Here is a 13058-nt window from a genome sequence, read left to right on the forward strand (position 1 = left end):
GAAAAGACACAGGAGAACTGCAAAAAGTTAAGAGAAAGGCAAAAAACATGGTCTAAAAATGTAGAATTACTTATGAATAAGAAATTATTGCATGAAGACTCTTCAGTGAAGATTCCTAAGTGAGGACTCTTCAGTCTGGAAAAAAGAGGTAACTGAATAAGGTATATGACAGAGGTCAATAAAACCTGAGTGCATGAAGAGAGTGAATGGGGATTGACTGCTCATTGTGTGTTCCAGTGCAAAAGCTAGGGAGGGCACCATATAAAACCAACAAACAGAAGGCAGATGCAAAACAAGTAAAAGGAGATGGTTTTCCACACAATATATGGATAAGTTTTGGATAGTAATATTTTACACAAGTTTGAAAAGTGAGTAGGCAAATTCATAGAAGAAAAATCCATAACCAGTCATTAACTTAATCAAAGCCATATCTATCTTCAAATAATCAAAGGGTGTGACAGTGTATGTGAGAAAATTCGTTCATTATTATGTTCTTATATGTTTCTACAGGCAGCTGCCTTTGGCCACTGCAAGAGACATCCTTATATTCTTTGCAGTGTATTATGAAATTTTGAAAATAATTATGGATGTTTTAATATTATCATAAATGTTTTATAAAAGTAGAGTATACTGTTTCAGAAATTTAAGGTATATTATGTCATAAATGGCATATTTTCCTTGAGGTATGAATTTCATATTTCTTTTTTCTCTTTCCTAAAGATAATAGGAATTTGAGCAGAAGGTGAGGTAACATTCTATATTTGCTGTCTCTTGCTTTGGTCTCTTAGACCATCTCAAAAAGGATTTAAATATTGTTCATAAACTTATGTTCCTATGCTTATGACTAGATCCAAGCAAAAGATCTGAACAGATATTGCATTTTTTTTCATTTCCAACCTTGAGCTGAAATTGCTCCCTCCAATTTTCTGGATCTTGTCCTTCAGTAACTCCTGCTTCCTGAAGAAAACCCACCAAACCCTAGAAATTTGGAAGTATCATAGGAAATCAGTCACTTAGTAATGTAATTTCTCTTCCATTAAGCAGCAGCAGGGAAAAAAACAAACAAACCAACCCACAACCAATCCAGAATCAAAGAAAAAACCCAGCACAAACAGCAGAAACAAAGCAAGGATAAAAGAAATAATTGAAGAAATAGGTAATGGCGGTACAGAAAAAAAAGGGATTAAAGGTCTACTTACAATAAACCCCCATATTTCTCCTTAATATGAATGAATAAAATTTCATCTACTCACCTGTGTGAAGTGTGACTTTCAGTATTAACTGGCTATATAATATGGGATAGCAAAGTCAAATAGCTGTGTGCCTTTAAATTCTAAATCCCTTTCCGTTTCTCTGTCATGTTGCCAGACACTTTCTGCGGGAATCAAGTGTTTCAAAATTTCTCTAGTTGGAAATGTGTTGAGTTGTGTTTAAATGACACAAAAATCCAGAGCTGACTAAAAACTCAACAGCTAAGACTCAAAGAAAAATACCACACTTCACAAAACTTCCTATGAACACAGGAATTAATAAATCCAAGAGCTTTCATTCCATAACTTAGAAAATAATTTGAAAGCTGTGACAAGCTTGACATGTATATGCAACTGCAATACAGCAGAATTAAACATATCAGTCACAGAGGAGAGTTTCTAGGACAGACTATAGTGGAAATATTTATAAATGCACTTCACTTTTGTATACTGCACAGAGGCTAGCTGTGCCCCATGATGATAACCAGGACATCATCTGAACATGGTAACTAACTGAGTACATGGGTGAAGATGCCAGTTACACAGTTTAAGCAGGTTATTTTTCAGCAAGGCAATCTACAGATTGCTATGGTCAGAATACTTAGACTGATTTACTTACATTACTACATTATTTTTGAGCAATATGTAGGTCCACATCAACACACTCTCAAAGCAAGTCAGTATTTCACACATCTTTTATCAATCAGGTATTAACAAGGCTTGCACCAGTTACAGTCTACTCTTCTATATGCAGCTGTAAAAACCCAGTGAAAGATTAAACTGTATTCAAAGAGACTGAAAGTGACCCATCAGGATTTTCCACTGTTCAAAAAACTACTTTTGTAGAAATGCATGTTAGGACTTGAGAAAATCGACAGGAAAATCCTTTGAGAACAAACTTTTATTTCAGAGAGTAATAGAAATGTCATAATGCTTCTAGACTTTTTCTGTGTAGTTGAGGTAAACTGCTTATAAAAGTAATGTGTCATGTAGTTACTTCTGTTCAAATAGCTTAATGTTTACATGTCATAAGCTCACTCCATCTACCTCCATCTCCCCTAAGACTAGTGCATATGGTTTCTTTCAAGGCATTAGCTTTAAAATTATTTGTCCAGTAGACATGTTAAGTATTCCAGACCCATTAAAAAACAACCCCCCCAAATCAATCCTGTATGGTTTACTTGCATTTTTTCTCTTCTCACAATAACTCACCACTGTATAAATTTGTATCTGCTGGCAACCTAATAGAAACCCTACAGAAACAAAAGAAACAAATACTAAGAAGCTCTATGAACACCTACAAAAACGCAGTTTTGTTTGGAACAGCTTTTCTGATGATGCATTTAGAATTTAGTTTCATGTTGCACTTTGCAATTGCTTTCTTTGTTCAACTGTTTAACTGCTTGGTATTAGCAATGGTCATGCCACTTGCAGCCTACGTGATAGATCTGAAGCATGAGCTATAGGCTTATTCATAAGCAAAACTTTTAATTAAATGTGATTTGGAAGTTTGATCAATTTTAAAGGGAGCTATTGGATGTGGTTACCTAGAAAATCAGAAGACTAGTATTAGATGGTATTTCTGGCTGTTCTTATGAGTTTGAATTCATTGACCACTGACAGTGTCAAGCAGCTGGGCCACCTTGGGGAGAGACTGAATGAGTTGTTTGGAGGTTGTCTCAGGGTTTCTTGGTAATGTATTTCCAGAGTCAGTTCGAAGTGAAGCGTCCCTGTGCACCAACAAAACCTACATTTCCATCTCATGTTACACCTGCAGGCATTTTTCCCCTCTCTGAGAGAGTACAGTATAGATTTGTGCAGTACACAGAAGCCTCATATGTGCTAGTCATGGCAATTAACAAAACAGAGTAGGCTTTGTCAGGGGAAAACCATGTCAGACTTGACAGTCTGAGACTGCCGAAGCTGCTGCAGCTGCCTGCCCCCCACATCCAGCTCGCAGTAAGGATGAGCAACTATTCCCAGCAGGTACATGCATGCAGAGCACTCAAATGTACACATGTATACACAGGTGGGCACAGACACATAGAGCACTCACCTAAGTACAGCACAAACAGCCTCATCCTGCTCCCCTCTCTGGCTGAGCAAGACTGTGAGAACATGGATCCCTCCAACAGCTGAGCTCACACACTTTGATCAACAGCTGCCCCTGGATCCCAGTTGCTGTCACTGGGCTTAGGAGCTCCCAAGGTCACAGCCTTGCTCCAGCTTCTGGTACACATCATCTGAGACACAGACAGACACACAGACACACACAGACAACACAGACACAGACAGACACACACACACACACACACACACACACAATCAGAATCACAGAATCATCTAGGTTGGAAAAGACCTTGAAGATCATCCAGCCCAACCATTAACATAATACTGAGAGTTCCCAACTACACCATATCCCTCAGCGCTATGTCGACCCTACTCTTAAACACCTCCAGGGATGGGGACTCCACCACCTCCCTGGGCAGCCCATTCCAACGCCTAACAAACCGTTCTGTAAAGAAATGCTTCCTAATATCTAGTCTAAACCTTCCCTGGCGCAACTTGAGGCCATTACCTCTTGTCCTATCGCTTGTTACTTCATTAAAGAGACTCATCCCCAGCTCTCTGCAACCTCCTTTCAGGTAGTTGTAGAGGGCGATGAGGTCTCCCCTCAGCCTCCTCTTCTCCAGACTAAACAACCCCAGTTCCCTCAGCCGCTCCTCGTACGACATGTGCTCCAGACCCTGCATCACCTTCGTTGCCCTTCTTTGGACACGCTCGAGTAATTCAATGTCCTTTTTGTAGTGAGGGGCCCAAAACTGAACACAGTCATCGAGGTGCGGCCTCACCAGTGCCGAGTACAGGGGTAAGATCACTTCCCTGTCCCTGCTGGCCACGCTATTTCTGATACAAGCCAGGATACCATTGGCCTTCTTGGCCACCTGGGCACACTGCTGGCTCATGTTCATCCAGCTGTCAATCAACACCCCCAGGTCCCTCTCTGACTGGCAGCTCTCCAGCCACTCCTCCCCAAGCCTGTAGCGCTGCTGGGGGTTGTTGTGGCCCAAGTGCAGCACCCGGCATTTGGCCTTATTGAAACTCCTACAGTTGGCCTTAGCCCATTGCTCCAGCCTGTCCAGGTCTCTCTGCAGAGCCTCCCTACCCTTGAGCAGATCAACACTCCCACCCAACTTGGTGTCATCTGCAAACTTACTGAGGATGCACTCGATCCCCTCATCTAGATCATCAATACAGGTGTTAAACAGGAGTGGCCCCAAAACCGAGCCCTGGGGGACACCACTCGTGACCGGCCGCCAACTGGATTTAACTCCGTTCCCCACAACTCTTTGGGCCCGGCCATCCAGCCAGTTTTTTACCCAACAAAGCATGTGCCCATCAAAATGTCCAATATTATACCAGATACAGAAGACAGAATATCTGAGGAAAGAAAATGTACATGAGCACAGAGCACATCAACACTTTCAAGATGTACGTACAGAAAATTGTGTAGACAAGTTTTAAAATTCTCTGATATATGAAGATGAAACTACTAAGGTATACGTCATTGAGCCACTGGGCCAGAGGCAAGATTTACTATTAAAATAGAATACATGTATGCACATGTCACATTTATAGTATACACAGAGTAAATGGACCCACCTACCTTTTCCTGCTATAAGCAGAATAAATGAGAAGCAAACTAAGGCAAACTGCTTCTCCCTAGACTATCTGACATTTTTCTGCCACAGAAATATAGCAGAGGAATTATCTGTGGAAAACTTGTATTAACACACAGTTCATTTCCCCCAACCTCTTAGGGAAGGAAGACACCATTCTTGCCGCCTAACACATCTTGCATTTTAAAATGTTCTCTGAAGCGTGTTGCGCTCTCAACAGTTTCAGCCTCTTATTTCCAGAGCACTGTATAGAAGCATGTATCACAGCATCATTCAAACCTATTAAAACTCGTTGAACTCTGAGTAGAGGCTTATTCAATTTCTTCCTTGCTGTACACACAGGCAGTAGATGTGACTGAAGCCACTCAAGATTTTGTCACTACTGGACACTACACAGACCCTGTCCAATCTATCATGTAGCCTTTGTTACTGCCTGACAGAATTATATCCTTTTATCAGCTGAACTGTAGTCCCCAAATCATTGAATAACCTCCTACTTCTAGTTGCCTACATACATGGTTTCCCTGAACTCTAACCTTGTTTTGCCTCTATGAGAACCTGGTAATTTGCACAAACTTTCCTCATAAATTCTCTCCTATCTCTTAGCACAGTGCCCTAGCCACTGCATGAGCTTTTTGGGGGTTTTTTCTTCCCCCCTGAAGCACTCTTTCAGGATCCCATCTGAGGACAAAGGTGCACTTCCTCATGGAAATGAATTCTTTCCTGAAAATGATCTACTAGTCGTTTTTGCCTCATCTGAGGCTGCTTCAAGGAGTCTCCCCATATTTAAAAAACCAATAATTGTCTGTAACAAGTCTCAGGCTATGTTCTGAATTTCCTTGCCCATGCTGTTATTCTCCTCACATACCAAACCCTGAGGTATGCTTTAATAATAATCACCTGAAAAGACAAGACATACCTCCATGATACAGATGAAGAACTGTTTATTTAGAGTATACCACAGGCTTGCACCATAGCTAAGAAAGCAACAGGTCATAAGATTGAAGAAGGCTTTTTAAGGTAATCAGGCTCAGCCTTCCTCCATTCTTACATCTGAAAAATAGTTTAAGTTTCTTGACTCTGCCTGAAAGTCTGAAGCAGAACTATGTTGCTCTGTTAGTTTACTTACCTAATACTCCCAGTATTACATATGTAATTTACAATGAGGATGAGGATAAAATCTACAATGTCAAGTCTGTTTTGGACTGGCTGAGAAAACTGAGGCATTTATTATGCCAATATCATTAGCTGATTAAGACAGAATGTGTGCTGATTAAGACAGAATTGTGTGAACAATTACATCATGTTCAATTCATTAGTCAAAAATGTTTACTTATTTTCAACCGCTAATGCCATTTTCCCAAAGGAAATAGCTCAGACATCCAAGATAAATGTATCTTACTTAACTGAAAAGTTACCAAACATGTTTTAAGATCTCTGAGCTCTAAGTTCTTACCCTGGAAGTACTGTAAGTAGTTTCCATTGTATAATGAAGATAAGGTGGCTTCTTTTCTAAGAAAAAATAACATGTAGGGAGTGTGCTTGCTTAAAGAAAAAGAATGACAGACCGAGAGCTAGACAAAGGACTGTGTGCCATACTGTTCTGTCATCACACAGACAAATTGTGACTTAAAAACTCCAGGGAAAAAGAATCTATCTACAGATCCAATTCTGGGAAGCAAATGTAAGAGAGTTAGGTATTTCAGAGCATATACTGTGCAGAAATAAATTACTAAACCAAATCATTTCAGTCTAGCATGGAAAGCCCGAGTGTCAAAATAACTCTTGTTTTTCCTGACAGTAACCATGACTGTTGTACAAAAAAATAATCTTGATGACGATGGCAGCCCTCTACATAAGCACAGTTAAAACGGCAAAAGTCTCTGCAAATTTTGCATATTCCAATCAGCTTGTAAAGAATACAAACATTCTAGAAGCAAATGTAGCAAGAACATAGTTTCCAGTTCTGCTAGTGTCAGGACCATACCAAAGCAGAGAAAAGTGTGGCCACAGGGGTTTTCAAGAAAATAGCACAAAAGCCTACAGTCCTGTCAAGGGGCATCGTAAATTAAATAATTAAAAGAGAAGCCCACAGACAAAGTGGATCTGGTATTTGGTCGTTACTGAAAGTGAATCTGATATTTACTCATTATTGTTTCTCTTTTTTGCCTGACCCATGGTTTCCTTAAACCTACAGCAGCTGAAGTCGTGGGCAGCTTGAGTGGGCAGAGAGTGAGCATAGCACAGCTCTGATACTGGTGTAAATCCACTGAGAGGATCACTAGGTGTAAATGCTTCTTCAGCTCTGGAACTGTGTGACTGCAGCAACTGGTTGCCTTACACATACTCTCTCTTTGGGTAGAGAGAGAAAAAAGAAAACATGGCAGAAAGTAAGATTTTAAGAGTAATTGCAGAAATCGCAACACAGTGTTCCTGCAATAATCCCAAAGTTGGCAATCTATGGATAGTTGGCAAGAAGCTTTTAGCACAGCAAAAAAACATTAGCCTTCTGAACAAAGAATGCTAATTATTGCTGTAAGTTCTCCCAGGCAAAGTGTAACATCATGCCATCGTAATATGTAGTACAGTCTTTGCTTTGGTCCAATATCTGCCTTTCAAAGAACTGTAATCTCAGCTTTCTATGCTTGTCTTCTTATCACTGTCATAAAAGATTTGTTTTTCTAAATCTGACTCTTATCTTCTGACTGTGACCTGAGGACTATCTTCCTTTTAAAGGAACACTTGCATCAGTCCTGATGGATTTTATGATTAATACAAAGAAGTCACTTCTGTTATTCAGAATCACAGAATCACAGAATCGTCTAGGTTGGAAAATTAGGATCTCCTCAATGTGACTGAGACAATGAGTTAGAACAGCCAGATATCCAGCAGTTATCCTTGCTGATACTACTCCCACGCATCACTACAAGCATGGACAATTCACAGAAAAGATGATGAGGTGACTGATTTAAATGAAGAGGCTGCTTCAAAGTAGCTGCCTGAGTCTTGGAAGGAAGTAAAACTGCTTTAGGTACAGCTGTTAATTTACCATGGAATGACATTCCAATAGCAGAAAATATGGGATCAGTAGTTCTCAGAAACAAGTGTGTTGTACATAAAAAACATGAATTACCAATATGGTGAAGGTTTTTTTTTTCAGCTGTACTTTTCTCCTTTTATTACCAGGGCAACTAAGTACACACAGACTGACCCAAGGCATGAACAACTCATATTCTGTGTATGATAAAGTTCTTCTGTATGCTGTGATGATGCTCATGATTTGAGCTTTTGATCCTTTGCCAAGACATAGATATTGCACCTGGAGGATGGTGCAGTTCATGACAGGTCAGTAAAGAATTCTCTTTGCCATTGACACATCACCAAGGCTGCCTGTCCTAGAAGTAAAAGGTGTCCCTGTTAGAAGGCAAACAGCTGGGAAGGTAGCAGCAATTGAGACTAGGAATGGTAAGAAGAGGCAAGAAGTTCCCAAACAGATAAAACTGAAGAAAGATCTTAGTGTGTTATTGAAGCCTGGCCAAAACATGCTCAACAACTTTTTGGAGCTTAGAAATATTACTTATAAAGACTTTTTATGGTGAGGGGCTTCCTGGTTCACTGAGACAAGATGACTGACTTGTCTGCAGGGGGCAGGGGAAATATTTTTATCAAATGCAGAAAGCTCTCTGGCACTTTAGAACATGCACAAATATGAAGACACATTACCACAATAAGATGGGGGAAGGATATAGACAACTGTATCAAAGAAACAACATAAGGTGAGAGGTTAAAACCACATATGTCATTGGATATGGGTCTTTTACTCAGCTTGCTACACTTGGGAGAACACTTAAGATGCCCTGAACATTATTAACTACTGTGGTAAACAGTGTCTTCTCTGGGTTACAGTCAGCACTATGGGGCATTTAAGAGGGTTTGTGGGAGACAATTATCCAAGCAAATTGAGAACTGATGGTAAGATTCCATGTACACCGCTATTAGTGATACTATTGCTATGTACTTCTAATATAAACTGGTGCTACTTACACCATGTTAATGATGGAATTGTGGTGGTTGCTTTTGAAAATGGAGATGGGATGTTTTAAAAACCTGTCTATTAAGATTACACTGAAGGCACTAGCCAGGAGAGGAACAGAATTCATTCATCTGAAATTCTCTTATAGAAAAGACTATAGCAGTATCAGATGACGCAGGCAGATAAAGCGCAAAGGTGATTTTAAGACACCTCTACCTTTTATTTTTCAAATCAAGAACAACAAAGTCAGCATTTTAATCTCCTAACTGGTTTTGCAGTCAGCTTTGAGAATAGTGTGAAGGAAGATTTTTTGCAAGGGTAGAGTTAGAGGGTATACTAATAAAATATAGAAGCCAAGGATTAATCATTATTGAGGAAAATCATGGTTCTTGTTCCAGATACAAAGAGACTTTATTCTGCATTTCTTTTTCCGACACACAATATTCCAGTGGGATCCAAAAAGGAAATAATCAGGGCTAGTTTTTTTACTTTCTGTCCATAGCAAAAGAATAGACAGTATTTGTCCTGACCCACAAACAGCAGATAAGAGAAAGATGGTATTATCGTTTAGTGGAAGTCACAGTTAGATCAAGTTAATTACGGGAATATGTAACAGATTTCAAAACTTTATAGGGCTTTATCAACCCTTTAATAGGGAAAATTAGCCCCCTTCTTCATCGTATTTGGTTTTAAACGGCACTTCCAAGTGCAACTTGCTGCAGCAAAAAAATATTTATTTTGCTTTCCTGCCATCTTGTGGATTAACCGGGAAATGCACGTAAAAAAGGTACAATTGCTGGTTTGTGAAGAGATTGCTTTTTAAATGTTATTTGGCCTAAGCCGTGATCCAGACCACCACCCCTTCTCCCTAAACAGCATTGCAGCTTGCAACAGCATGGATCTACAGTTCAATGAGTTTCTCCAACAACTCGATCCCACAGAAAGAAGTTGTGTCGACTAGCCCAGATCTCACTGTGGAGGCAAAGGGCCATTCTGTCTTCTAGACACTGTTCCCTTGACCCAGGTCTGGCTCAGGTAGTGACTGTCTTACTGCATTCACACTTCTTATTTAAATATATTAGTTTAAAAGTGATTATGGGAGAAGTGAGCTGAATTCTACTCTGGCTCAATCATCAGCAGAGACAAATGCTACCAGTGCAATACCAGTGGAACATGAAAGATTTTTAGCTGTGCTCCTCACCATCTGGAAAGCTGCATTTAGGAATATGTATGAGTGCTAAGAATCCAATCATAGCCTTTTGGGTTTATTTTGCATTTACAGGGAATGGTCAAGGCAGCTGATTTAATACAGTTCATATTAGGCAAACAAACATGAAATCCTAATGCCATTTCCACAGTTATATGTGAGCCAACCAGCACAGAATAAATAAAGACTTCTGTCACCTTCTGATGGAAAAGCAGCACATTGTACACTTAGTCAAATCCAGCCAAAGAAGTTAACTGGTTGAAGATCAGACGTGAAGAATAGTAGAGGTTTTCTACAGAGTTTTTTTGTTGTGCCTTATTTTTTAACAAAATTGCAAGAATCACTAGCTAGCTGACTGTCTAGAATGGCTTCACTGACTGAACTGCTCAACAGCAAAACAAAGTTCTTCATTTTATTCATACCTGAGAAATATTTATACAAAAAAAAACATTTTGCCCATGCTGGATTAGAAAAAGCTTCCTACCACAGGTGTGTAGTCAGCTGGATTTAGTGGCTTATGTGACAGTGGATGAATAATATTTGTGCATGTTTTTAGCAGGAAGTAAACTCGTAAGAGTCAAGATTTCACTGGCTGATGTTCCAAGAGAGTTAGACTCCTCCAGAAGTTTTCCTGCCAGTTGAAATGTTATACTAGTCTGACTGAAAACACCAGGAGTGGTTAAGGGCAAAACACTTCTGCTGGTCTATCATTTAGTGAGAAATTTTTTTTGGGCCATATTTCAGATGAGTTGGTAGAAAGTTTAAAAAAAAAAAGTTTTAGTTAAATATCAAGCCTGCTGTGAAACTTGCAGAATGCTCTGTCCAGGACATTTTCAAGACCATGCTGTTTCAAATCAGTCTCTTCTGGAACTTCAATTTTCAACTGGATACTCATATTTTTATTTCCTTGACAGAGAATATGAATCAGGTAGTTAGAGAGGTGAAAAAAAAAAATAATCTTAGGAGTCAACTGCAGGTGAAAAGTAACTGCAGGATTTCTCACAAGATCCTCATAAAGCTGTTGAAGTATGGGCTGGATGAACAAACAGTGAGGTGCACTGGAAACTAGCTGAACAGACAGGCTCAGAGGATGGTGGTCAGTGGCACAAAGTCTGCTTGGAGCAGTGTGCTCCAGAGATCAATACTGGGTCCAGTCCTGTTTAACATCATCATTAATTTACTAGATGATGGGGCACCCTCAGCAAGTTTGCAGATTAACACCAAACTGGGAGGACGGGCTGACACACAGGCAGTCGTGCTGCCATCTGGAGACACCACGACAGGCTGGAGAAATGGGTCAACAGGAACCTCATGCAATTCAACAAGGGAAAGTGCAAAGTCCTGCACCTTGGAAGGAACAACCCCAGGCACCAGTACATGCTGGGGGCTGCCCAGCTGAAAGTAGCTTGGCAGAAGAGGCCCTGGGGGTCCTGGTGGACCCCAAGTTGAACATGAGCCAGCAACACTGATGAGGCCACACCTGAAGTGCTGTGTACAGTTCTGGGCTCCCCAGTATAAGACAGACATGGACATACTAGAGTCCAGCAAAGAGCCACCAAGATGACGAAGAGACTGGAGCATCTCTTCTAGGAGGACAGGCTGAGAGAGTTGGGACTGCTCAGCCTGGAGAAGAGAAGGCTCAGGGGGGATCTCATCAATGTATCTAAACACCTGAAGGGACAGTGCAAAGAGGGCAGAGCCAGGTTCTTTTCAGTGGTGCCCAGTGACAGGACCAGAGGCAATGGGCACACACTGAAACGTAGGAGGTTCCCTCTGAACATCAGGAAACACTTTTTCCCTGTGAGGGTGACTGAGCACTGGCACAGGTTGCCCAGGGAGGCGGTGGAGTCTCCATCCTTGGAGATATGCAAAAGCTGTCTGGACACAGTCCTGGACACCCAGCTCTAGGTGGCCCTGCTTGAACAGGGGGTTTCACCAGATGACCTCCAGAGGTCCCTGCCAGTCTCAACCATTCTGTCATTCTGTGATTCTATGTGTCTGCAGTAAAGAATAGTTTTAAAGGGCTATAAAGGTCATGTGTTTTGTGCAACACAGAAGGCCTGGGTCTAGGAAGTCTGAGTCTTACCATGAAACTTGGTGCCTGTGCAAAGGCCCCAAGCCTTTAAGGAAAAATTACCAAGAATCAGCTCAAAATATCTTGTGTAAAGCCATGTATTGAGAACACAACTCTGTCCAAAGCGTTCATTTGGGGAGCCAGCATTGGCCAAAATGAACAACATATTACCACACAAAGCTGATCAATTGTCCCTACACTCTAACTCCCTACTTCTTGCCCCATTTCTTTCTCTGACCTTCCAAGAGTTTGGTCTTTTTGCATGGATGTTGCCCAATGTGATTCTGTTGGACTGAGTTGGGTGAAGTCCAGTGAACAGTGAAATTCTGCATGAAACAAGCAGTTACACATACTTTGAAGTTTGCTCCAGCTGTGGGCTGACTGCAGTTGCTGCCTTATTCCTAAGTCTGGTCTGCCTGCTGCTTTACAGAGCAAAGCAAAACTTCAATACTTCCTCAAAAGCCTGCTCAATCACATTGTAAGCACTGGTGATTGAAAAGCAAGAGTATCACAGGCTTTCTCACTTGCTGTGAAGCCCTTCATGGGAGGACAAATACTCTGTTTTCAGTTTCAGATGCTGTGACAAAAGTCATAGCTAACAGCAACGTGGAGCGCTGACCCAGGGAAGACAGTCTTCACTGCTGCTGCCCACTGTATAGGCACTTGCAGGACAGGCCTCAGCTGAACAGTGAATCCATAGGACACTTCAACCAGAAAGCTGCAACCCTGTGTAAACCTTTAGAGAGTCAGAGTAAAAAAGCCTTCCCAAAGTGACAGTAACAGGCCACACGTGAGACGGAGCCCTGGAGCTGAC

The sequence above is a fragment of the Strix aluco genome, chromosome Z (genome assembly GCF_031877795.1).
Source record: "Strix aluco isolate bStrAlu1 chromosome Z, bStrAlu1.hap1, whole genome shotgun sequence".
Lineage (NCBI taxonomy): Eukaryota > Metazoa > Chordata > Aves > Strigiformes > Strigidae > Strix > Strix aluco.